Consider the following 27,610-nt stretch of genomic DNA (forward strand, 5'->3'; position numbering starts at 1 on the left):
TTTATTGGTTTTGTATCTCGCACTCTTAAGCCCCTTGCACAATGCCAGGCAACAGGCAATAGGAACAGGAAATAACCAAAAAATCGTTAATTACAGCCTAAAAAATTCAAATGCTATGATTGGTTGGCAATAGGCAATAGGCACAGAATTTCCAACGTGACGGAAACTCTGTGTCTATTGCCTTGTGTCACTGTTTATTCTGCATTTATACATGATTTCTGATTTCTATTCCCTGTTCCTATTGCCTGTTGCCTGGCATTGTGCAAGGGGCTTTATATTCTAGTTAGTTAAAAGTTAAAGTACACTCATGTACACTTTTCTAGTTACTTAAGTTGAGTTGAAGTGCACTTGCACATTATACACTTATGTACACTTTTCCCCTATTGAAGGGCGCTGTAACACTCACTAGTACCACGAGTCCCGACAAGACAAGATGTCGGTATATCGCCGTTTAGCAATAAAGTAACGTTCGTGTGTGCAATATAAAAGACAAGCTTCATTCCATTTCCCAGACCTTCAAAACAGTAAACCTCGTAACACAACATATACTGGGCTTCTCTTCAATTATAAAATGTACGATTTCTTCATAATGACGTAATAAACCTTGTATATAGAAGACTATTAAACTATTCATTATATCTGTATTTGTTTGATCTACTCCATTACACTGTTGTCAATACTCGCTTTCGTATTTCGTTTTCTGCCTCTCTTTTTTGAGAGCACTCACATAACATGGACAGCATTTATGCTGTGACTAATATCTAGTTTACCTTTTTTGATAAACCTATTTCTTGCTATACAATTGACGCATTTAATTTCATTCATTTTATCCTTCATCACACATCTCTCTGATCCGTGGCTCCCTGCACAGTGTAGACACGTTTCCTCCTTCTTGCACTCTTTCGCCATATGCCAGAACCCCCAGCATTTATAACATCTCAGCGTCCTTATAACCTATCATTCTTGACGTCCTTAATTTTTTATTTTATATACAAAATAAATTATTATTACACAAATATTATAATATACATTTTTTTATTTTTAGATAAATGTAACATTTTGTTGTTTACGCACAGTTTTATACATATGTGTATATAATGCACATAACTTAGATGCATTAAGGAGGTTGAAGCAGTTTTGGTCAACTCTAGATTTTAGTTTGTAAAAAATATATATGATAGTATAGGATCTACCGCATGTGTGAGAATTATTTCAGATTTATTGACCATCCAGAAGCTGAGATATTAATTTCCAAAAATGCGTCGTTTTACATGGGGTTAGATGGAGAAAGCGTTGACGGCGATGATTGATCCCAATTTTCTTTAATATCTAGTCTATATAAACGCTCAAAAAACGTGCCTACGCGTACAGTAAATTAATGCGAACATTTAGAACGCAAGAAAACACGTATTCACCATCTAATAACAAATATATTACAAGTTAAAGCGATCGAAATTAGACTGAAATAGCAGTTGATAGTTCGCGAGTAGGTAGATGTGGCAACGCAGCGTCGCCCGCGTTTTGGCTGTACCCGAATCCTGTCGGTATGTGCACATTTTTGTGGTTCTCTTCCGTGCTATGTCCACGATTTTTTGATTCTCTTTGGAAATAAAACCAAAAATCATGAATCTAACGGAAGAAAACCAAAAATTGTGAACATAACATAAAAGAGAACCCTAAAATCGTTGACATTACTACAAAATAGTAGACACAGCACGGAAGAGAACCAAAAACGTGCACATACCGACAGGATTTGGGTATAGCCAAAACGCGGGCACCTAACCTCTTATCCAGAATGACAGAAAATTCACCGGCATGTTTACGTTTAGCAACTGCCGTTACGTGGCTCAACACAGAGGCGAGTACTGCTACCAACCCCATAAAAGTGAAACGTTGCCAAGTTTCAATTGTATTTAATATAATCGACGGAAAGTTATTAAAAAATCGATAGCTTATATAATTGTCAAGGGAGCTACCAGTAAGAATCATTATTTCATTCTGTCAACGGCAAAACATATATTCATGCCATTTTTATATTGAAATAATTAGCAATACTACAAGTTTTCAAGTTGGCATTGGCAAAAAAGTGTTTCGTTTTTAGCTAATTAAAATATAAAGATGCATAATATGATACTTTTACTATACGTTTTATGCAATAGCAGCGTATGGAGAATAAAATGATACCTAATACAGATTTTTTAATGACCTAATAAAAAACTTTTTTCTAAACCGTCAATTGACTCAACTGGATCGCTTCAACCTCCTTAAGGGGACTGGGGGGGAGTCAGATCTTCAATTTTTTAAATTTTATTTTTTGAAATTATTATCTAATAGTTTTTTGTATAAAGTAAGTATCATTAATTAAAGTAAGTAAGTATCATAATTAAAGTATGATTAAAATTGATGTGTAAATCGCATTTAAACGCGCTTTTCTCCAAGTTTTACTTTTTAACTTTTTGCAGTGATTTCTCTGAAACTAAGCTTCGAATTAATTTTAATTTTAAAGCAATGTTCGTTCATCTGGCTCTCAGGTGAATCATGGACAAGCCCGTAAATATATTTTATTTTGAGATATTAATTTTTTTATTGTAAAAAGACAGAAAAATTTAAATTTTTTCTTAATAATAACTGCCATTTTGTCAATTTTTATTCGATTTATTGTTTCTTGTAGTAATTTATCGAATAATGATAAGCTGCTTCCTCAAGATTTCTAATTAAAATTCGCCTTGATCAGACCACCGAGAGCCGATATATTATTGCAAAACGGCGATCTTGAAAAGAAAAGCGGTATTTACTTCAACCATATACATCATATATTTATATGCGTATTTGTTAATATAAAAAATATTTTTTTTTATTTATTTTTTCTACTTTTTATATGTTAGTGTTTATATGTATAATATATAATATACCTCTTTTACTTTCGCGCACATTTAATTGGTTTGTCACAAAATATTGTCAAAATATTGTTAAAATGTTGTCAAAATATTGTCAAAATATTTCGAAAAACAAGCATGATTTTCTGGCAATTTGACCCTCCCGGTCCCCTTAAGATGCTAATTCAGATCACTCTCTTGTGAAACTTTTTGCATCTCTCTAAAGGCCAGTTTCACCAAATTGACACATATCATGACAAATTCATCAAACATTTGGTTGAACTCTTTGAGACGCAAAAGCACAATTATATAAAAAATGCAGAAAAAGTTATACGCATTATACTTTGAGTTCGAGAGTAACTTTTTCTGAATTTTTTATATAATAGTGCTTTTGCGTCTCAAAGAGTTCAACCAAATGTTTGATGAATTTTTCATGATGTATGTCAATTTCTTCAGGCGTGGGGTCCGTTATTTTCGGCAGTTCGATAGGACTGCCCACTAAAACAAAGTAAAACATGAAATTTGAAATAATTATATTAATACAAATAAATATAAATATAAATACGAAAAATTGTATAAACACAAAATAAACTTTACCGACTACGGTGACAGGTAATCGCTTCGGAATAAGGCCAAATGAATATTGAAAGAACCCTCTGCCCGAGAAAACGACGGGTGGTACGCCAATGAGATTGCGAATATGATTCTGTATACGTCTAAAAGTCGATCCTTCTGGACGATATATTTGATTGTATAAATCCGTTTCACCAAAGGAGAAGACAGGAACCAATGATGTACTAAATCATAAAATTGTATTAGATTCGAATCGCATTGATTATTATGAGTGTCTATTGTTCTACGGCGTGTGATTCATGTTTTATAAAAACTATTATCTGAACAGATTGCAAGACAATATTTTCTTTTAATGTGATTTTCGCTGAACATTAAAATATAGTTCGTGTACGTTAAAAACTATATATGCAAATGTAAAAAAATATCTTTAATCGCTCACCCGTGTTTTAATGCTAATTTATGAAGCCTTTTCTTCTTTTCAAAAGAATACGATAAGTGCCTGGCGTAGATTCCATCATTTCGGAAACACCACCGACAATAAAAATTGTAGCTTTTCCTGTATACGGGCTTTCCGGCGGTGTTGATAATAAATACTCGATACTTCTCACGCTAGAAGCGCAGAAACCTGTATGCGTAAACATCATTATTGTTATAATCTTATCTCGTAAAATGTGGGATAAATGCTTAATCATCGAGATTCATTTACATATAAACATATCTCTTTCGAAGCATCCACGCTTAAATTATTATCATTACAATAACATATCAAACCGTTTCTTCTTAATGAAAACTCAGAGCACACTTACACAATCTTCTTTACAGACAAGAAATACGTTACGTATTATCATATGTTATTTATTAGTATAATATTACTACACATAAATGTATTTATGTATTGCAAAAGATATCGAAAGCGTTTACTATAAAATTCATTGCTTATTATAAACGAGGAAAATTTATAATAAAGAGGAAAAATAATAAAAACCTTTTTACCTAAGGAATAAACATATTCCCTGAACAGAGGTACTTTGAAGTGTTGATCGAGAGTAATTGGACGTATTTCAAGTCCGGGAAATAGCTTCTTGCAATCCAATGCGTCCGTTCCGAATGAACTAATTATCCCCATCGAGAAAATACCATGAGGTACACAAACGAAAAGATAAGACTTATTGGGATTTAAGTCCACCGTTTTCACTAATTTTAACGGAAAATAATTGCAAAAATAATGCCAGAATACGTTCTTTTTCACCACTCTTGTCCATAATTCACTGAAATATAAGACATAGTTAGTTCTTAAACATTAATAATTCATCAATAATCATTTCTATAAACACTTTTTTTATCGCGCGGCTAATATTATTCTTTTATATAACATTCAATAAATGTCACAACAAACTTTTTATAGTTTTTATTCATTTACTGTACTGCATTAATTGTCTTCAAGCAATTGTCAAAATTTTTATTTGTACACAGTGTCGGCTACTTTAATAGTGTGATTAGTAGAATTATTACCTTCTACCGCCACGATAGCAGGTGTCCCAATCGTAATACATCCAGAGGAAGTACGGTACCAGGAAGTAACGTATTGTTTCTGTGTGGAGTAGAAGATAAGCCGTGATTATGTAACCCCAAAAAGCACCGAAAAGGGTGATGAATATCCATATCGCGGCAGTTAACGTTTGTAGTCTTCTTTGTAGAGGTACATTTAACGGTGCAAATTTCACGCCTAAAATTTCCATGCTCGATCTTCGCTAAATCTTCGTATCGAGTCCAAATTATTGCAGAAATCCAATCCTTCCTATTTAATTCATACACAATTATTCGCCTGTGATTAAATTTTTATATAAGTAATTGGAAGTTGTCTTTATTCTTTAATTCTTTAGATGAATCAAGTTGCTGATTTAATTAATCGAGAACCTCACACGAATTGGAACTTTCAATCAAGTATTCTACTATATCTACTTTGACTTTCTATTCTTATGAAAAATGAATCTTTTATCCTCAGGCTGATTTCACAGTCTCTGATTAACTTGATCTTCCGATTAAACTCACTCTTCGTCTCTTTCTAAGGGGACAGTTAGAAAGAGATGCAGAGTGAGTTTAATCGGAGGATCAAGTTAATCGGAGACTGTGAAATCGGCCCTCACTATGCCTTTTTTTTTGTAGAACGTAGTAATTAGCAATTTATTATCCTTGAATACTTATTTATGCAAAACTGCTTTCAAAACATGTTTGTTTGTACATTGTACATTTAGAAATTGCGATGAATAAATTGCGTGAATAAATCACCTTTTATATACACATATATATATATACAATTCAAAATAAACTATATAAAAATACTTCTTTCTTTTATTTTCATAAAAAATATTGAATCAATTACGATACAATTAGTTCTCTGCGACATATAAATAAACGGTTTTACGGGATAAATAAACGGAATAAATAGAGTATATAAGAATGCAAATAATAAAATATTACTACACTTTATCAAAATTTATTTTCCATCAGTAACATTTATGTAATGAAATAAATTTATTGCTCTGAATATAAATAAATTTTTTCTGATGCATCCAGAAACACATAGTACCACACTATGAAATAACACATGCTGCTCAATTTATGTAAATATCAAATATAAAAACGTGATAAACAAAATTCTGATTTATTATTTAAAAAATAAAGAAATAGAAAAATGCAGACGATGTTCTTTCTTAATATTAATTTAAAATTTTCTAAAAAATTTAAACCTTGTCAAGCCCCTCACGTTATTCTTTTTGAAATTATAGACAAATATATCGAAACCGGCGTACCACCAAAAAACTACTATTTTCGTTCAAAATTTCTTTCACATTCGAATTATTCAAACAATCAAATCTTCTATTATTGGAAAATAAATTCAAACAATTGGTTTTACATGTCCGCACGAGCTTGCAACTCTTCTTAATAATCACTAAATACGAATTATGAATTCTTTTTCTAAAATAAATATATAAAATGGATAAACATTCTAAATTAAACACACATTTTTATCTTCACTGACAAACAAGCTATGTCACGTTGTAATTATAATATAAATATATTGATAGCTTATATAAAAAAAATAAAGAAGACGTAAAAGATTTCGATAAGAAATAACTCGATAAGGATAGAGATTAGTAATTTTAGAAAGAGCTCCTTTCGCAAAACCGCCTCCTGCGGACATGTGACAGTCCTGGTGCTTGAGCGGCATGCTCATTAGAGTCCCTGTATAGGGATTCTAACGCTCATCACTTGTGTGGTGCCAGTCGAGCGGAGATGCAAAGTGAGAGAAGTAGAAGTAGCTTTCAAAAATTGCCTCAAAAGTACAAGTAATTCCGACCACTAGTTCACACTATATACACTGGAGCTTAAATAGTTAGATCACTATGATATTCACATTTTTCCGCATTCCACTCATTACCTACAAATCAAGCAAGTTGTCGCGGCAACTATATAAAGAATTTCAGATTGCACTCCTGTCCTACAGAACAGAAAATATTGTACCGCGGTCTCTACAGTACTGATTGTGAGTACAGTGATCTCCAGAGACCGGATCGCGGTGCCGTTTTTCCCCCTCCAAGCACGTGCTAGCGGCTGAGCGTCGGTCGTAAGAAGCAGGCGTCTATGCCGCGCCGGTCTAACGGTGTGACGTAGCAAAGGGGGCACCGTCGTCATATAGTGTATAATAATATTTATAATAAGAACAAATTTTCTTCAAAATTATCTGTAAAAACACTGTTTTGCAGTTTTAATGGAAACGACATCAGGTGGAAGCATTTCGATAATCAACTTTAATTGTTGCGTAATTATCCGCGTAATATTTTTTCGATAATGTTTACACGTTTTTTAAAACAGCGATTCCGCCTTTCTGGGCATTTTAAAGCTCACGGAGACTGCGCGAAAAATTTTTCAGGACGTTTACGGTCACGACTTTAATAAAAAGGCGCCAAGTACACGCGTGGTTGTTACCTCGAAAAAAACTAAGTGGTAGTATCATTAATTTTAAATTAAAAAATAAATATAATTTATTCTAACCTAGGTGGTAGTAGCTTTAATTTTTCTTAACAAAATTATTATATTACAAAATTTTTACTTTATTCAATCCAAGTGATATCTACCTCAAAAAAAACTTAAATAACAAGTGGTATCTATTTAAAAAAAATATGTGAAATCTTTTAATACTGCGCCAATTACAAAGAGAGAATATATATAGGTATATATATACATATATACCTTGACAAAATTATTATTAGGGTAACTCGGGAGAATATGCCATACTTAAGAAAAATATAATTTTTTTTCCTATTTCTCTTTCTTTTTGAGGTATCTTTGTATACTGATGGTCTTCTTTTTCCTTCTTTTATCTGTTATTTATACATGGTTTTAATGAAATATTTTGAAGGATTTTAAAGCTTGAAATTTCTACTTTCAAAAAGTTACTATTATTTTTAGTTTCTGTGAGTTTGGTAATTTTTACATATAGAAAACTACGAGCTGGACAAAATAGAAAATTTTTCTTTCACTTTGTGGGCCTGTCATGTTCACAAAAAAATCCGCGAAAATTTTCGACTTTTTAACGTGAAAGCTTGAAGTTTTTCTTGCAAAATCTTTTTTTTAATGTTTCTACAATTTTTTGTTACTAATTTAGTAATTTATCGCGGATTGAACAAGAAATAAGCTTTTTGACATTGATTGCTCATAACTCCCTTAGAAATCATCGTATTGCAATTAAAAAAACAGATTCTTAAAGCTGAAAGCTTTGCTCTATTAAACGGTATAATTGCCAAATTTTTTAAAATAACGTAGATGTGATACAAATTGATGAAAATAATGTAAAAATTAGCGATTTTTATCTTTTTCATTTTGACCCAGAAACAATTGTACAGAACAACAAAGCGCACACGTAGAAACATTTTTAAAAGAAGATTTTGGAAAGAAAACTTCAAGCTTTTACATTGGAAAGTTGAAAATTTTTGCAGATTTTTTTTTGCACGTGACAGGCCTACAAAGTGAGAGAAAAATTTATATTTTGTCCAGCTGGTAATTTTTTATAAGAAAAAGTTACCAAACTTACAGAAACTAAAAAATAATAGTAACCTTTCGAAAGTAGAGGTTTTAAGCTTGAAATTTAAATTTTATTCATTTTTAACAAAGTTACAGCTGCTTGAATTTTGCCTATTTTTAAAGATAATTTAATGTTCCTTCAATTTTTGTGAGAAATGTATAATTTACTTTTACTTAAATATTAACAATTTTTATGTATTTGTTGTTATTGCTAATTTTGTGAATAATTAAAAAATAAAAAATAAAATTTTTGCAGATCCTTGCTTAAGGTAATCCTAAAGTTGTGATCCTAACCGGTTTTTTTCAGTTTTTTTCTTAGCACTAATCTTTTAATTGGCTTTATAGAATTGCAAAATTCTTGTCTAGAATTAAAGTACGCATCAAAATCTAGGTCATGATGGTCGAATTTATATGTGGTGGTCATCACGTATAACAAAAAATATTAATTTTTTTTCGTTTTCGATATAAATTCGACCACCATGATCTAGATTTTGATGCGTACTTTAATTCTAGACAAGAATTTTGCATTTCTATAAAGCCAATTACAAGATTAGTGCTAAGAAAAAAACTGAAAAAAACCGGCTAGGATCACGGCTTTAGGATCACCTTAAGGCTCCTGGGTAGTCACCGCGGCCATATTGGATTCTTACTATCGACGCGAGGAAAACACCCAATTTTGTTGTGCATGCCATTTTCAAATAAAAAGACATTTCAATAAAACATCACTATACATCGTTTCAGAACACTTCTGAAATTGGCCGAAAACTATAATACCCTTTTCCCTCGACAATAAACAAACAGCCATAAAACGAAGCCTAATAAACATACAAGAAAAACAGCCATTTAATGACTATCAAAAGGAGGTGAAAACGTTCCTTCCGCATGCAAATCTTACTTTTCGGCCAATTTTACGACTTTCACGAATACGTTAAACGTTAGAGCACAAGCACAGAGCGAATAATAAAGAAATAGCATGCACAACAAAATAGGTTGTCAACATGTCACAAAGGACAGAATTCTTCATTGGAGAGAATTCTGATTTCTGCCGCGACGGTACGTCGCCACCGTCAACGCAGAGTTCTCGGCTCAGGGACCAGGAGCCTTAACACTACAAAATAGGTGATATCAGTACAAAATTACCTTTTTCAAAAAAGGTAAAAAAAAGTGCCAAGTACACGCAATGTATTTTGTAAATTCAAAAATCTAACTTAAGTGATAGCTTTATATATATCTTTTTTACAAAATTATATTATCTAACTTAACTCAAATAACATGTATTTAAAAAAAAAATGTGAAATCTTTATTTTCTTCTTCACAAAATTATATTACCTAACTTAACTCAAATGACATGTATTTCAAAAAAATATGTATGTGAAATCTTTAAATCAAATTGTGCCAATTGTAAAAAGAATATGTATATTGCTTTGAAAGATAATTGTTATGCAACTTTAAAGAAATAAAACCCAAGTGGTATCTTCGTATTCCTATTCAAGGATCTTCCTATTCTAACCCAAGTGGTAATAGCTTTTTAATTCTTTTTAACAAATTTTTAATATTACAAAGAATCATTTTAATTACAAAGAATTAAAGAAGTAACAGTACAAAATAAAAATATTTAATTAAAACAAAATAAATAAATTTTTCTTGTAAAAAAACTTGGCGCTGCTTTTTTACTTCTGTCGCTTTCTTCCCTAAATTATGTTTTGCTTCCTCATAGAGGAAGCTTTGTTTTCGTATATAAAAAAAAAATTTTTTTTGTTTTTCTGAATGTGTTCAGAATGTTGTAAAACGTCGAAAAATTGCAATTTTAAAAAATGTCTGTATGTATGTATGTGTGTGTGTATGTGCCAAATTTACCAAAATTTCTATATGTCCAGAACTAATCAACCAAATCTTAACGAATTATATATGAAATAGGGGTAGAAAAAACTGAAGAATATAATAGAATTAATAAAAATTGCTAATAATCAAGGGGTTCTTTTTTTTTTATTCAATCAAAAATCTTAGTACTAATGTTTAAATTTTAATGTTTTTTCAAAGTCTAGCAGCGCAAAGTTTTTTTACAATAAAAATTTATTAGATTTATATATTTTTGAACGAAACATCGTCCGATTAAATAATCGCTAAGATTTTTTTGTTGCTTTTTTTGTTATTTATTTTAACATTTTATTAGAACATATTACTTTGGAACATTACAACATTTTTGCATAATATTTCTTGCTTCACAAAATTATTTTCCGTGTCGTCCTCGTCTTCGTCCTCGTCCTCCACGCTGTTTGGTTTGCGTCGCTGCTTCCCTTTTCTCTGCTAGAATGGATTCAGATGATTCCGTCTGCGTTGACGAATCCTGTTTTTCTCGATGTTCCGTCTGCACAGTGAGAATTTCGTTAATCCATTCATGCGCGTCACTAATTAGATGACGAGGCATTTGGCTACTATAATGAGAGTCATAGTTACGACCGCACCAGGGGGTCTGGGGGGGCGGTTAGCCCCCCCACAATCCTCCCCGTGGTCGGAGTGCGATCAACGTCAGCAGTACTTCCCTTCACGCTAGAATCAGAGCCGACACCGGGAATTTTCCCCTTACAGAACCCATACCTGACGATTACATACTCCCGGACCAGCCGACCCTTCAAACGTAGGGGCACGGTTTCCCGTAACGCACTCATGACTCACTATTGTACCTGTGGTGTTCCCCAGGTAGCAGGGTTTCTGCAGCGGGCGTGATCCACTCGGATTAGATCAGCCCAACTACAGGGTTGGGGTGCCATAACACCCCCATTATAGGTAATGCGCAACATAAGCTTCATAGCGTGACCCACACTAGGCCCCCTATGCCGCTCACTCGGTTATGCGAATCTTCTGCCCCTACGAGTCCGACACCATCTGGTAGGGCACCGGTAGCTTCCCGGCGGGGCTCCCTACCCCCGTAGTACTCGTATCGAGCGATCTTTAGCTCACGTTTGACGAGTCGCCGTCGCTGGTGCCATGCCCCCAACTACCACGTAATCGCACAAGTCGCTCCGTACTATTAACGCGTCGCTCATCGGTTAGCCCGGAGATCCGGGATTCGGCAGCAGTCGACACGGCTTAGGAATATACGGCACGTGGTGCGCCATATACCCCGCTCGTATTGGGCACCTCCCACGCACGAGCACGCCGCGCTCGCCTCGCGAAACGCTACCCTGTTCAGTACTACCGGCTGCATCCGTTACCCAGCTGATAGGACCTGGGATTGGGCAGCAGCCCAGCAGTTTTATGGGTAAAGGGCACAGGGTGCACCGTTTACCCACGCTTGCTTGAATTTCTTCACGTTGACATTCAGAGCACTGGGCAGAAATCACATTGCGTCGAGGAATCTGGATTTTTCTGCCGTAATGTCTGCGTCCCTTCAGTAGTCCTTACTCCTCCTGATGGGTGATAACGGAGGCGGAGAGATCAAGAATGGAAGAACCCACGGATTCTTCGGCGTAGACCCTCCTGATTCTGGCGTCGACGTCCCGATTTCAAATAGCCGTTTCCTCTTTGGCGTTGTTGATTCCACCGAGATTGGGCGACTTGCGCCGAGGATTGGCGAATGGCCGGTGGGGCGACCGGCGCCGGAAGTCGGCGTTAAGCCGGGGGACGAGCGACTAGCGCAGGAAGTCGAAGAGCGACTAGCGCTAGGAGTCGGCGGAGCGACGGAGACTGGGCGACTGGCGCCGGGAACAGGGCGCCTTGCGCCGGCAGACGACGGCTTGGAGCCGTGAGCCAGGCGTCCTGCGCCGGAAGCTGAGCGATTAGCGCCTGGAGGAAGCGGCTTAGCGCCTTCCACTGGACGACTAGCGCCTGGGGCTGCGACGGGCGCAACCGCCTTCTTCTTGACCGCGAAAATCTGATCAAGAGGAAGAGGGCGAGTCTTGCGCCTCTTGGTGATTCCTTCCTCGTATGAACGAGGAGGATTCTTGTTATCCAAAAGACAAGGCGTTTTGACCTGTATATGTATCGCCAGGACAATTCGCCGAATCGCCGAATTTCCTCGAAACCGCACGCCTTTATATTTCCTCACGACAGAATTTGAAATACGAGTTACGACATCCATCTATGGGCGACTTTTTGCAAAACCCGGTTGCTAGGAGAACACGAAGTCCTGTCAAACAAATCGGAGTAATTGCAATTTGACAGATTGCATCGATCTTTTTAACCTGTCGCGTCGTACAATGTCTCCAGTACTTTCCGCGACTTCCTGGTGACGACGGCTGCCACATATTATATATAATAAATTAGTTAGATACATGTCACTTGAGTTAAGTTAGGTAATATAATTCATCAATTTCATCAAAATCGGAGGTGAGGGGTGTAAACTGAATAATTACCATATTTTGTGAAGAAGAAATTAAAGATTTTACATCTTTTTTTTAAATACATGTCACTTGAGTTAAGTTAAATAATATAATTTTGTGAAAAAGATATAAAGCTACCACTTAAGTTAGATTTTTGAATTTACAAAATAATACATTGCGTGTACTTGGCACTTTTTTTACCTTTTTTGAAAAAAGTAATTATAATTACTCGACAACCATGCAAATGATTATTTTCAACTTTGGCATGGACGACAGATTCCCATAGACGAATATTCTCCATAAATTTGAACTAATTCTTATCAAATTGATTTGACTAACCACCCTCTTTAATCGCATAATATAATTAATTGTCATTCATTAAATTGTTATTTTTCTTTTTCCCTTTTACAGATAATTTTTCTCTTTTGATAATTCAGAAGACAGCTGCTTAATTTTTTTTAAATTTTAATTAGCCTTTGGCTAGTGAACATCAAAATTAAATTAGTTTATAACGAAAAATGTTGCAATTCGAAAAAAATTAAAAATCTTTTTTGATATTTTTGTCTGACATATTTGATGCAGTTAAGGGGATCCTGCAGTGACTGGCGAACTTCCTCGATGTCGATAATGTCAACCTTTTAATTTTGTTTTCCCTGTATCTGTCTTTGTCTAACGAAATGACATCTGTCTTTTTTTCGACTGCTCGCCATCTTACGCAAGATCCGGCAACTACTGTTGCTGCTCTTCTTGTCATCCTGCATCCGTATTTGCATCACTAAAATAATTATTAGATGGATCTTTTTTTATACGCATTGAATCTTACTTCTACTTACACGATATTATTCCTACATGTTTTCCCAAGGGTGGATGATAAACATTATGTACGTATAAGCTGTAAAATTTTGTTTTAAGCAAATATTATCGTCAGGTGACAGCTGTGTATGTGCCCCAATAAGTAATATTTTTAATTTTTGGTGCTTTTGATATAAAATCGCGTTTTCCACCCTAGATTTTTGTGCGGACTTTAATTCTAGACCAAAAACTTGCAATTCTGTAAAGCCAATTAAAAGATCCATTGATTAACGATAATGTCGGCAAATCATACGGCTGCAGGATCCCCTTAAGGAAGTATTTTTTATACCTGCATGTTTCATTTATTATTAATATTATTTATTAATAATATTCAATTTTCATTAATCAAATTTTTGTATTTTCAGGCAAAATTATCACAAGAACGTAAGTATTTGTTTTAGCTGCATGTTTCATTTATTATTAATAATATTCAATTTTTATTAATTTTATTTTGACGTAGAACTACGTCTTTCTCCGCGGTATGGGGAGTATCCACGGATGCAACAATGTAACGAAAATATGTCACACTTTGAACGTTTAGATCTTCGAAACTAATAATCGTAGAGTAATCATTGACATCTCATTTTAAAGCTTAAGAAGTCCCATTTATGATAAATCTAGCCTGAACTCTCTATTCCTTTCCGTTTAGATATAGTAGCGTTAGAAAATTCAGCTAAATTTTTGTAGATGCAACGAAAACATGTCATACTTTGAACGTTTATATTTTCGAAACTAATAATCGTGAGTAATCATTGACATCTCAATTTAAAGGTTAAGAATTTAAGTCCCATTTATGATAAAACAAGAGAGAGAGAGAGAGAAAGAGAGAGAGAGAGAGAGAGAGAGAGAGAGAGAAGTCCAAGACGAGCCAACTGTCTCCATAGTTTAGCCGGATCAGTGATGCTATTCAGAGAACTCAAGTGAAACTCACTCTTAGCACAATTAATGTCTGCATTAAGCTGATTTCGAAGGAGTATCTAGCATATTCTGTATCTAGCATATTCAAGCAAACTATTCGAACGCTTAGCCTGTTTGTATAACAAGTTACGATCACGAAGACGCATCCTGAGCTCATACGAGAGCCACGGCACAGGGCGCCTTCTAACAACAAATGCTCGAGCAGGCGCAAAAACATCAAGTGCGCCACATAAAGTACGGGATAACAAAGCACACGATTCCTCAACGTAAGTATCATGTGACAGATTGTTGATTACAGATGCAGCGTTATTTACACAAGGCTGAAGAAATTCAAGAAACTCAGAATCAACAATACCTTTATAACTTCGTCGTAAAATAGAGCGTTGAATGTTGACATTGAAATTAATTGAAAGTGAAAGTTCAATGAGATCGTGACCAGCTATAAAAGGACACGAGGATTTGTTAAACGATAATATTTTGTCGCAATCATCAACTTATACTAAGACATCGAGCCATGAGTCAGAGGAAGCGGTATGATGTGTGGCGTCCGAGTTCACAATATGTAACGATAGGCTAAACATAAGTTCGCGTAAGTAATTCGCCTCATAATTATTCGCTAGCAGATTACAATTAAAGTCGCCACCAATAATGATATTCTTATAAAGATGAGAGCCGCCAGTTAACGACTCAACAAAATCTTGGAGAAGGTGACCCTTTGGTCTTCTATAGACTGACGCGAACAATATCAATTAATTCTGTGGCAAGCAAACTTTAATAATTAAATATTCAGAATCATTAACATGGCCACTCACGGATGCAGCTATAACCATAGCCTTTAGCGAATTATGCACGTAGCAGGCAACACCTCCGCCAATCCGACCAGCTCGATTATTGTGGATCAAAAAGTAATTAATCCAAAGCCACAAGATCGTCAGAGACGCCCGCATAAGCCAGGTCTCGGATACAGAAATAATGTGGTAAAAATTAGTGTTGAAGTAAAGTCGGATAAATTCGATATGTCCCCGCAAAGAGTTAGCATTAAATTGAGCTACACGAATTGAACCAGCACGAATTGAAGATGATAAGCGATCAGGATGAGTGTGTCAAACGAACTTATCGAGATCAACAGCAGAATTAACCAAAATAGCGGGCTCACCATCAGAGAGTCTGACATGTATACGACCCCTCCTTACCCAGACATACTTGTACAACTTATCCCAGGCAACACGCTGCAACAATTCATGTATCTCCTTAGGCAGTAGCTCATTAACATAAATGCTCCGACCAGAGTCGTTCCCGCAGACCTCCCTCTGCATGAGTGCGCGACGTGCCCTCTTTTTGGAAATAACAATGTCGCGGACTGCACTCGAAGATAAGGTGACAATAAATGAAGTATTGGTAGAGCCCGGCAACGATTGGTCATGCGGTGACACCGGCAGAGGCTTACGAAGAGAGGCAGAGAGAGAGAGAGAGAGAGAGAGAGAGAGAGAGAGAGAGAGAGAGAGAGAGAGAGAGAGAGAGAGATTGATTTTGATTGATTGAGCTTTATAGCCTTCTCGGCTATTTTTTACATAAAATATCCTTAAATTAATTCCTCTACATGAGGTACAATATATTCTCTTAACCTACGTTTAAATGGTACAATTCTTTCGCATTGCTTAATTTCTATCGGTAGGGCGTTATACATATTCAAACCTTCATAAAATAGATTTTTCTGTGCGCTTCTCGTCCTGCGATATTGAATTCTAATATTCTCAGCCTGCCTCGTTCGCCGTCCACTTACATCTCCTACTATTTCTATTCTATTACTTAAATGTTTTGGCATTATGCCTCTTACTATCTTAAGAATAAAAATACATACATTGTACATTAGCCTCTGTCTTACATTCAGAAACTTAAGGGTTTGCAGCATCAAATCTACCTTTGTATATCGCGAGCATTGCAGTATGACTCTCATGGCACGGTTTTGTGCCACTTGCAGTCGATTCAGTTGCGTTTCACCCATGCCTACTAACATCGTTGCGCAATATTCAAAGTGAGGCGCTATGATAGACTTATACACAGTACATCGAGTGTACGCCGATATATCATTTCTTATTCTATTCAGAAAACTCACTTTTTTCCCTATTTTCTTTAACATATAATCACAGTGATTCTCCCAACGGAGTTTACTATCGATTATTACATCCAGATGTTTCGTTATCTCGACACGCTCAATTATAGTTCCATCCAAACTTTTTACTATTATGTCTGTTTTATTTCTTTCCTTATACTTCTAACTATCATATATTTGGTCTTATCTGCATTCATTTTTAACATATTCACATTCATCCATTCTTCAAGTATACCGAGCACCATATTTAGTTTTATTTCTAATTCCTCACAACTTTCTCCTGTTACACTTGCGGTCGTGTCATCTGCAAATAATCTAAATATACTTCCCTCCAGACAGATTTTAACTATATCATTTATATACAAAATAAACAATAGAGGTCCTAATACTGATCCCTGTGGCACGCCATATACTGTCTCAATTATTTTAGAACATATATCATTGAATTTAACTTGCTGCTTTCTATTACTTAAATACGATATTATCCATTCCAGTACCACTCCTCTTATTCCATATCCATACTGATATAATTTTTCCATTAATCTTACCCTATCTATTGTCTCAAACGCTCTCCTGAGATCCAGGAATAACACCCTCACCATTTTTTTCTCCTCAATTATCAACTTTTATTCTTCGATAAAACTTTGAATTGCTGTCTCACACGACTGCTGTTTCCTAAATCCCGATTGGTATTCAGTTATTATTTCATTGTCTTCTAGAAATTTTTACCTTTGGTATCGGTATTATCGTGGATGTTTTCCATCCTTCTGGAAATTTACCTGTCCTAAGCGAATCATTTATTATCCCTACAAACTCATCTTTTATCACAAGTAGCACCATTTTCAGTATATCACTATTTATCCCTTCCTCTGTTTCGTTCTTTCGTGGTATAGTTCCCTAACAATTTGTTCCAGATCACTTACACTAATTGGCTCAAAATTTTCCATAATTCCCTTATTCTCAATTACATAAATAGGTCTCCTACCTGTCCCACTCGGCATGTTATGTTGCTGAAATATTGAAATATTCGTAAATAGTACAGAAATATTTCGTTAACATTTCATTTGTAACTATGCATCTGAAATATTTCAGAAATGTACCTGCATCATGTTTTTTATAATATTGCATTAACAATATTTCTGAAATCTTTCAGAAAGTTGTTTACAATATTTGTAAGTGTCTGTAATATTGCAAAAAAATGTAGCAGATGCAATATTTCAGAAATATTTCTGAAACATTATAAAAGTAATATTACGTTTGCATTGCACAAATAATATTTCTGTAACATATCAAACGCAACATTGCATTTAAAATATTTCTGAAAAATTTCTGAAGGATTGCGTAGGTAATGAAAAATTGAATTGCAGGCAGTGAATTTCTACAATATTGCAGAAGAAATATTGCAGATGTAATGGTTTAGAAACATTTCTGATACATGATAAAACTATTATTTACATTTAAATTGCACGCGTTATATTTTTGAATGTTTCACATATACAACATTGCATTTGTAATATTTCCGAAAAGTTGCTGACAGACTTTAGAACTTATAAAAAATTAAATTTATTATTATATAATTATTACATTTTATTGCATTTTTTCTCTTTTATAATATTAAGAATTTTCTGATATTCCAAATTTTGTCATATGGCATTTTTAATATAAAATATAAAATACTTAATAATATTTAATATAAATTAATATTCGACGTTGACTGGCAAAAAAGATTTATTCGTATATCTGTATTGTTAATATTGTTATGCGATAGCTTTATGGTCACCAAAATAAGCAAGTATAAGAAAAAAAGAAGCGTCAGAGTCAGAGGATCACCACTACCCTGTTCGATCATCGATGTCAAGCAACAAGGCGCTGGTATACTACTTGGATAAGTGACCGGCTGAGAGAGCGGATTTCTTTGGACAAATGCGCGGCGGCTATACGCACATGGCTTAATATATTTTTTTTGTTCCGGTAACAAAATATTTCATTTTTCACATATCAACAAATAGTTTTTACGTCAGTAACAAAATTTTGTTTGCTAATACAAACATTTTTCTCAGTGTAAAATGTATTTGAAATATCTCTGAAGTGTTTCTGCAATATTTCGTAGATATATTTCAGAAATATTTCAGTAATATTACCGAAATATTGCCGAAATTTTTCAGCAAAGTTGCATTTGAAATAATTGTGCCGATTGAAACATTGCAGAAATGTTGCAGAAACGGTCGTGAAATATTTCTGAAATATTGATGAAAGGTGTAATATTTCAAATGGAATTTTGCAGAAATGTTTCTGAAATATTACATGCCGAGTGGGGTGCCTTCTATCCCCTTATTACTAATAGATTGCACAATGTTGCTAATACTTTTTACATAATATATATTAAATTTATCAGCTATATTGCATTCTTCTAGCTCCCTTACGGAAAGAAACTACAGCGGATTACAGAAAATTATATTACAGGAACTACATAAAAGTATTACACGAAATTACAGACTGAAGTATTGTAATATACTGTAATATTTTCGTACTATACGCTCGGATTACAGGAAAATATTACAGGAAAATAGCCTGTATTCTGTCATTTAGTGGCTCCCGCTTGATTTTAGAGAATTTTCCTCTGAAATACAGTCTCAAGAAGATATTTTAAAATCTAGAGGAATATCCTCTAACCATGAGACACTAAATTTAAGATTGCAGTCCCCTAATACTAGAGGACACTGATTTCCGATATTCACCCGGCATAAAAAAAATATTTTTTTCGAAATTTTATTACTATTTTATAACTAAATTTGTTTCTTAAGATGCAGTCTATGATTATAAATATTTCTTGTATTTGAAAAACCTTACCTTGGTGGGATTCGAACTCGGGACCTCTGGATCGTGAGCCAACTGCCTTACGTGGTAGACTACTTCTTAATTTGATGTAAGTGTTATATATAGTCTACATATGTCATAACCAGCGCAAATATATAATTTTTCAAAAATCATCTTAAGAAACAAATTTCCCCACTTATCAGTAGAATATTTTTTTTGTGAATATCTTGCCGATATTACAGGATAATAATAGCCTGTAATATCACTGTGGAATTATAGGAAAATAATCTGTAGTGTATAATTATAATATATATAAGAAAAATATATATTTATATGATGTCAAAATGGCGAATACCCTGTATACACACTGATACTTATATTTTTTTATATTTATTTACTTATAAAATATGAAATTAAAAAATAATAAAATGTGGTTAAAAAGTGATACATTAAATCTAATAAATTTCAAACAATATTTATAGAAATAATTTATATACAGCTGCATTGAAGTAAAAGTATACTATATATGGAGGGGTAAAAACCACAATGGTGTAACTCAAATTTTTAAAAATCTTTTCTTGTGTGCATAGATGCAATCTGTACAATATATAAATTGCATCTATGCGCATGAGAAAATATTTTTAAAAATTTGACTTACACCACTGTTGTTTTTACCCCTCCATATATGAGGCTCGCTATTTCAAATTTCATGGATTACTGGTAGCATTACGTTTAATACACGCGTGTAGTAGTGTATTACACATTTTGTAGATTACATGTGTAGTCTACTACACAAGTCACTTACCATACGTGTAGTATATTACACATATAATGGATTACACGTGTAGTCTACTACACAAGTCACTTACCACACCGTTAGTATATTACACATATAGAGGATTACACGTGTAGTGGATTTTACACTTCATGATTAACATGTATTCCATATTACAGGAATTTCACGCACTAAAGGAATTACAGCGTGTAATAACTACAGATTATTGTGTTCCTTTCTGTGATAACTACAGGGAGTCCTGTAGTAACTACACAAGTGTAATATTTACTGGCTGTAGTTTCTTTCCGTAAGGGCTATGTCTTTTAATATTTCAAAATCTACATTATCGATGTCCTCTGAACCCCTTTGCTCACCTTTAATTAATTCTTTCAAAGTTTTCCACATTTTTGTAGGATTACTCTTATTATTATCTATCATATTCTCATAATATTCTTTCTTTTTTGCCCTGATAAGTTTAACTACTGCATTTCTTTCATTCTTGAAAAATTCCCAGTCTTGTTCTTTACCTGAGCTTATTGCTCTACTGTGAGCCACGTCCCTTCTATCTGCTGCCATTCTATAATTTCATCTAAATACCACATTTTATTCCCTTCCCATATTTTCGGAATCTTAAACTCTGGAAGTTAATAATATACATTTGCTCAGACTTTCGCGTCAACACATTTTTAGTATAAAAATTATTTTTTCAAAATTGTTTTTTTTTTTTATTTATTGAATTTACAAATTTTCTGGCAGTTAAAATTTTTAGCTTTAAGAATTTGTTTTTTGAATTGCGGCATAATGATTTTTAACGAAGTTATGAGCAATCAAAGTTAAAATGCTCATTTTTTATTCAATCCGTGATAACTCACAATCAGTAACAAAAAATCGTAAAAACATTTTTAAAAAAAGATTTTGTAGGGAAATGTAAGGAAAACTTCAAGCTTTTAGGTTAGGAAGTCGAAAATTTTCGCAGATTTTTTGTGCACGTGACAGGCTCACAAAGTGAGAAAAAAATTTTCCATTTTGTCCAGCTCGTAGTTTTCTATATTATGTGTAAAAATTACTAAACTTATACAGAAACTAAAAAATAAGTAACCTTTTAAAATTAGAGATTTTAAGCTTTAAAATCCTTTTTTTAACTTAAATTTTGCTTATTTTTAACAAAGTTACAGTTGCTTGAATTTTGTCTATTTTTTTAAGAAAAATTAAGTGCTCTTTTAATTTTTGTGAAAAGTTTAGTTTGGATCCATTATTTTGCATTTTAAAATTTTTACCATAAATTTGTGTTTAGTGAAAAGAAACCCAAAAAGCAGGTTTCATAGAAACCCAACAATTAATTGCATTATTCCAAGGGGTTGCCATATTGAATCCGCCAGTTTGAAATTTTAACAGCAGATTCGGGCAAGATTCCGATAACCCTGGCGCCTTAATTTGACGATGGTTTCTGGTAGTACTTTTAACGCTGAACAAAAAATTATATAGGTCTTATTAGAGCTAACCGCTCTGGTTTTCAAGATATACAGTGTTAAAGTTGGTAAAACTTTAGATTAAGGGCGACCTCACCGATTTCAATAACTTTGATATATGTTGTCGATATGAAACGAGGTGCGGCGAAACTTCCGAAAACGTCCGTGCTCAGATTTAGGTGAAACTTTGTGAATAGGTTCTTTCTAAATAAAAAAGACATATACCAAAAGGATTTTTTGCGACTCCAAAGTTTAGCAACTTTTTTAACATTTTTAACTTGCTGCCTCCGCGCATACATTTTCCACGCAAAACAAACCAAAACAGCTCTCAAGTAATGTAAACAACCATAAAGTCATACCCGTCAAAGTCATAACATAAATATCAATTTTGGCGAAACTTCAGAAAATCAGAAACATTGTAAACTACGATGCATAGTTTTCGAGATATCAATTTGTATAATCTATCACATAATATAATAATATACACAGAATTAGCAGTGACAGAGAGAGAGAGAGAGAAGAGAGAGAGAGAGAGAGAGAAGAGAGAGAGAGAGAGAGAGAAACAGTACACACGTAAGTGAGGGAAGGGCTACCGCACCTCCCCGAAAACAAGGGGGAGGTGGGGGTGAACCTCGGTTCGCGTGAAAAGTGTATGCGTGAACTTTTCATGCGTGGAAAAGTTAATATAAATTTTTAAATAATACTTCAATTGTGTGTATATAAACAGTAGCTACACACGTCAGCGGGGGAGGGGCTACCGCACCTCCACCGAAAGCAGGGGGGTGGGGGTAAACCTTGGTTCGCGTGAAAAGTGTATGCGTGAACTTTTCATGCGTGGAAAGTTAATACGAATTTTTAAATAATACTTTAATTGTGTGTGTATAAACAGTACACACGTAAGCGGGAGAAGGGCTATCGCACCTCCGCCGAAAACAGGGGTTTGGGGGTGAACTTCGGTTTGCGTGAAAAGTGTATGCGTGAAGGCAGTAGGTTCCGCCTTCCAGCGGGAGGCTTCACTATTATTAAACTAGACACATAGTGTGCCTGCAAAGTACATGCGTGAGCTTTCCACGTATGGAAAGTTGTAAACCCATGTGACACCTCGTTTCGCGTGGAAAATGTATGCGCGGAGGCAGCAAGTTAAAAATGTTAAAAAAGTTGCTAAACTTTGGAGTCGCAAAAAATCCTTTTGGTATGTGTCTTTTTTATTTTCAAAAGCACGAAGTTTTCGTCTTAATCTAAATACAAGAGGTCCACTCGAATGCGCAACTTATTGATACACATATTTTTTTTTTAATAATCATGTCGGTGATTAAACATAAAATATTTTTACTCGTTATCGTCATCCGAAGATTCGCAATAGATTCCCATCAAATTCGTGACAACGTGTCCCGAGGGCATTTTTTTACTTCAAACAGCCTCATGGCCGACACGTTTGAGATATTCCATAAGGTTAGGTATTGCACGCGGTAGGTAAAAGTACATACTTTAAGATAATATAAAGGTCTATTCTGAAAAAACATAAGCTTCATGTCCAGTACGTTGAATATTAGACAATAAAATTTTACTTAAAGTCGCAAAAAACTTTCAAGTTGATTTTACGTCAACACGGCTGGAGCAATCTCAACACTGTAAACACACCAAAGATGGGCATACACTAACACGATTTGGGAATGACGGGTACTGCTCTCTGGTTATTAGTTTTTTAAATAAAGCCGATGTGACAACGTGCCCCGTGTGACAACGTGCCCCGGTCTACCCTACATATTAACTATATCGAGAAAAAAAGTAGTTCATAATGTTCTTTTTACTCTTATTAAATTTATATTAGCTATTAATGTTTATAAGCGGCCACGAGCAACAACAGAGAGATATTGAATTAAAATAAAAACAATTTCTTAAATAAACAATACACATGCTTAACGTTTCGACTGTACTTAGTCTTTTTTGGAACGGATTACTACGATAGAAGAAGATAAATATAAAAAAACATGATAATTAATGTTCAAGTTTACATACTAAAACATTAAACATTAGTCTATAGACTAAAACATTAAACAATCATCTAATAATATAAACAAAGTAAACAATAATTTAATTAAATCACAAATATAAAAACGCCGGAATAATCGAATAAAACTATAACAAGATAAATTTATATTTATATTGAGAAGTGGTAAAATCTCTTCTGTCAGGAAGAGAATGTAAAGAATTATTAACGGAGGTATTCTGATTTAAAAGATCTTTAAAATATATATTTTTCAGGAACTTTTTATAGGGAAACGAAGAAAGTGAATAACGTTAAACTTTGCATGTTCCTTTACCTTATTTTAAAAATTTATTTTTATTTTTTAAGTAACAAAAATGCTCTTCTTTTCTGTTATATCCTGGTCACCATAAATGACAGACGGTGTAAATAATTCTAGCTGTTCTAGGTATCTGAAACGCAAAAAGCTAAAATTTTCTTATTCAGAAGAAGTATATGTGGCTATAGTCTGAACTAGAACTAAACCAATATTTCCATTCTAAATAAGTCGTTTTATTTTTGACCCAACTGGCCAATTGAAACAAGATTGCACGACGTTTCGACCGAATTCCGGTCCTTATCAAGTGCTTTAATTAAGTTACACCGATCCGCATAACAAACTTAATTGCATCGTTGACGTGGTGTCCTGACAACGTCAAGACAAACGCAAAACTAAACAAAAGAGAAAATAATACATTTAACAATAGAAAAACTATACAAAATCGTTACAATATCGCGCTGGTCAAAAACAATAAAATTAATTAACACTGTAAAAATTAGTTAAAAGCTTACAGTTTTTTCCATTCTAGGTTCTAGGCGGTTTTTTTATCAAAAATATATTATTAATCAATATTAAATAAACCATTTACGATCTGAGCTTAGATTTTATAGTAGCCTCATAATATTTTTTATATACTATATTTACATATTTTTCCAATTTTAATCAACTATAATACGCGCCGATTAACTTGTCAGACTTACAACACAGCTCTTATTGGATTAATAAAATCACCTCACACCCCTCTAATTAAAAACGATTTAAATAATAGTAAAGAATTTACTACTCCAACAGGAGCTGTGTTGTAAGTGTGACAAGTTAGTCAGCGCGCAATTTATTAAGATTGGAAAAAATATACGTGTAATTATACATAAAAATATTATTAGGCTATTAAGATCCAAGTTCGGATCGTACACGGCTTATTTAATATTGATTGATTGTATAACGGTCACATAAAACGGTCTTATTTCTCTTATATTATTAAAAATCAGAATAATAAATTTATTTCGCCAGTGAATAGAATAACAGTTAAAGCAGCTTAAATCGACAGTAACCGGCAATATATAACGTCTTTACCGATATGAACATTGAAAAAACCGTGAGCCAACTCGCTTTGTCGGATTCACACAGCACTTTTTCGGATCAATCATCGAGACATTATTAATTTTGACCAACGCTTTTGGTCAGAAGATGTAATTTCTAAATTAATAGTTTTAAATTTTATTAAAAATATTATTAAAAATATTATAACTTTTTCAAAACTTTGTTAATAGAATGAGAATGTGAGCAATACCTTAACGAATTAATAATGCAAGAACATACAGACGTTATTACAACCATTCGAGAAAACTGTTCAACATTTTTTGCTGCAGAAGAAATTAGTAATGTCGGTGGACAAATTATACGCTAGTGGCTAGTGCTGCTAGAAAAGATCGTAGTATTTTAAGGATACATGCTGTAGATGATATTGCTTGTCCCTCGCTTGCAGTTTGAAAATGTTTGATTATTAAAAACATTTGATTATTAAAATCTTACATTCAAAATAACGCTTATAGCAGATAAACAAAAATCTTGTCTGTATTTGACATCACACTTGTGAAAATTAAGCGTGTAAAAAATCTGCAAAAGAAATGTAAACGTGCAAAGAAACTATTGTTAATAACATCACACATACACACACAGAAGAAAATGTAAATAATTGATTTCTTTATTATTACAATAATTTGAATATTGAAATTATTTTGTACCATATGCTTTCTCACACTTATATGTATGTGATTAATAATAAAATATGTTAATGACAAATAATAAATTACAAGAGCGTATTCTGGTTTGAAAGATCTTAAGGACGTTCTCCGGAAAATCGATTTTCTCTAGATTTTCTTGAAACTGTGAACATACATTAATTTATAGGTATGCTTTATGTGTAGTATAAATTTTAGTACCTTTTGCGGTATTAAAAATCGAGAAATTGAGCTTCAAAGTTTTAACTTTTAACACGGAATTCCTATTCCGAGGTATTGTGAAACAGACATTTTAATAAATTGTGAAAAAAGTTTTTTCTAAATGTTTTTGAAAGACTAGTATATGATGCTTTATAAAAATAGAAAATTAATAATATGCGATAAGTTTCAATACCCTTGCGGTACTCGTTTTCGAGAAATACTTGTGTAAAGTACGCGATTTGAAGTTAACTTCTTATTTTAGTTGTTATATGTGATATTTAGTAAATTAACTTTAGTAAAATAAATTTTTCTTTTTAAGCATGAATACAAGTTGAGTATGACTGGAGCCGGAGAAGGTCTTTAAAAATAGGTATTTTTCAAAAATTTTTTATAGGGGAACGAAGAAACGTTTTTATAAGGGAACGTTAAACTTTGCATGTTCTTTTAATCTTATTTTAAAAATCTATTTTTATTTTTAAGTAAAAAAAATATTCTTTTTTGTTACTTTTATATTATATCTTGATCATTAAAAGACGTAAGTATGAGAGACGAAGTAAATGATTCTAGCTGGTTCTAGGTATCAGAAACGTAACAACCAAAAATTTTCATATTCAGAATAAGTGATATGGGCTATCGTCTGAACTAGAATAAACATTTTCTTTTAATAAAATACTAATAAAATTTTGAAAAAAGTTATAATATTTTAAATAAAAAAGCCGCTCAGAATGGAAATATTGATTTAGTTCTAGTTCAGACGATAGCCACACTTCTCCTGCAGAATAAGAAAATTTTAGCTTTTTGCGTTTCAGATATCTAAAACAGCTAGAATTATTTACATCGTCTGTCATTTATAGTGACCAGGATATAACAGAAAAAAGAGCATTTTTGTTACTTAAAAAATAAAAATAAATTTTTAAAATAAAGTGAAGAAAACATGAAACTTCGTTCCTCTATAAAACATTCCTGAAAATATATATTTTAATGATCTTTTAAATTAAAATATCTCCGTTAATAATTCTTTATACATTCTCTTCCTAACGTGTGTGTGAAGCTATCGTCTCATTTTGCAGAAACTCACAAATTATTGAGAGTTCTGGCTTCCTTCAAAAAACGCGTCAGTACAAACTGAGACGCTATGTTCACGCAGCGTCTCATTTTGTCCTACACAAGTTCCTACACCAGGTTTCTCTCTGGTGATACCCACTGGCAGCATGGAAGCAAGCGAAATAAACTTAGGCCGGTATTCATAGTTATTTAATGCTAGGTGCTAGGTCTACAATGCGAGTCGTAAAGTCGTGAGTCATAAGAATTGACCAATCACAATCGAATTTGAGGAGAATAATCGACTGTGATTGGTCAATTCTTACGACTCACGACTTTACGACTCGGATTGTAGACCTAGCATAAAACCGTTTTAATTTCAATCTTAAGATGTCATGAACCAATCACAGAGCCGTATTAGCGTCTTAAGACATTACTTAAGACGATCTTGAAGAATAAATACCGGCCTCAGACACAATGAGAAAAATAAGGAATAAGATAAAGAAATAAGGAATAAGGC

General features: G+C 33.6%; 1 pseudogene; it reads right to left on the reverse strand.

Annotated features, from left to right (window-relative positions):
• Nucleotides 1-627: 627 nt before the first annotated feature.
• On the reverse strand, nucleotides 628-7,290 carry LOC139824195 (diacylglycerol O-acyltransferase 2-like; annotated as a pseudogene).
• Between the last annotated feature and the right edge of the window lie 20,320 nt (nucleotides 7,291-27,610).

This window comes from Temnothorax longispinosus, unplaced genomic scaffold (genome assembly GCF_030848805.1).
Source record: "Temnothorax longispinosus isolate EJ_2023e unplaced genomic scaffold, Tlon_JGU_v1 HiC_scaffold_29, whole genome shotgun sequence".
Classification (NCBI taxonomy): Eukaryota; Metazoa; Arthropoda; class Insecta; order Hymenoptera; family Formicidae; genus Temnothorax; species Temnothorax longispinosus.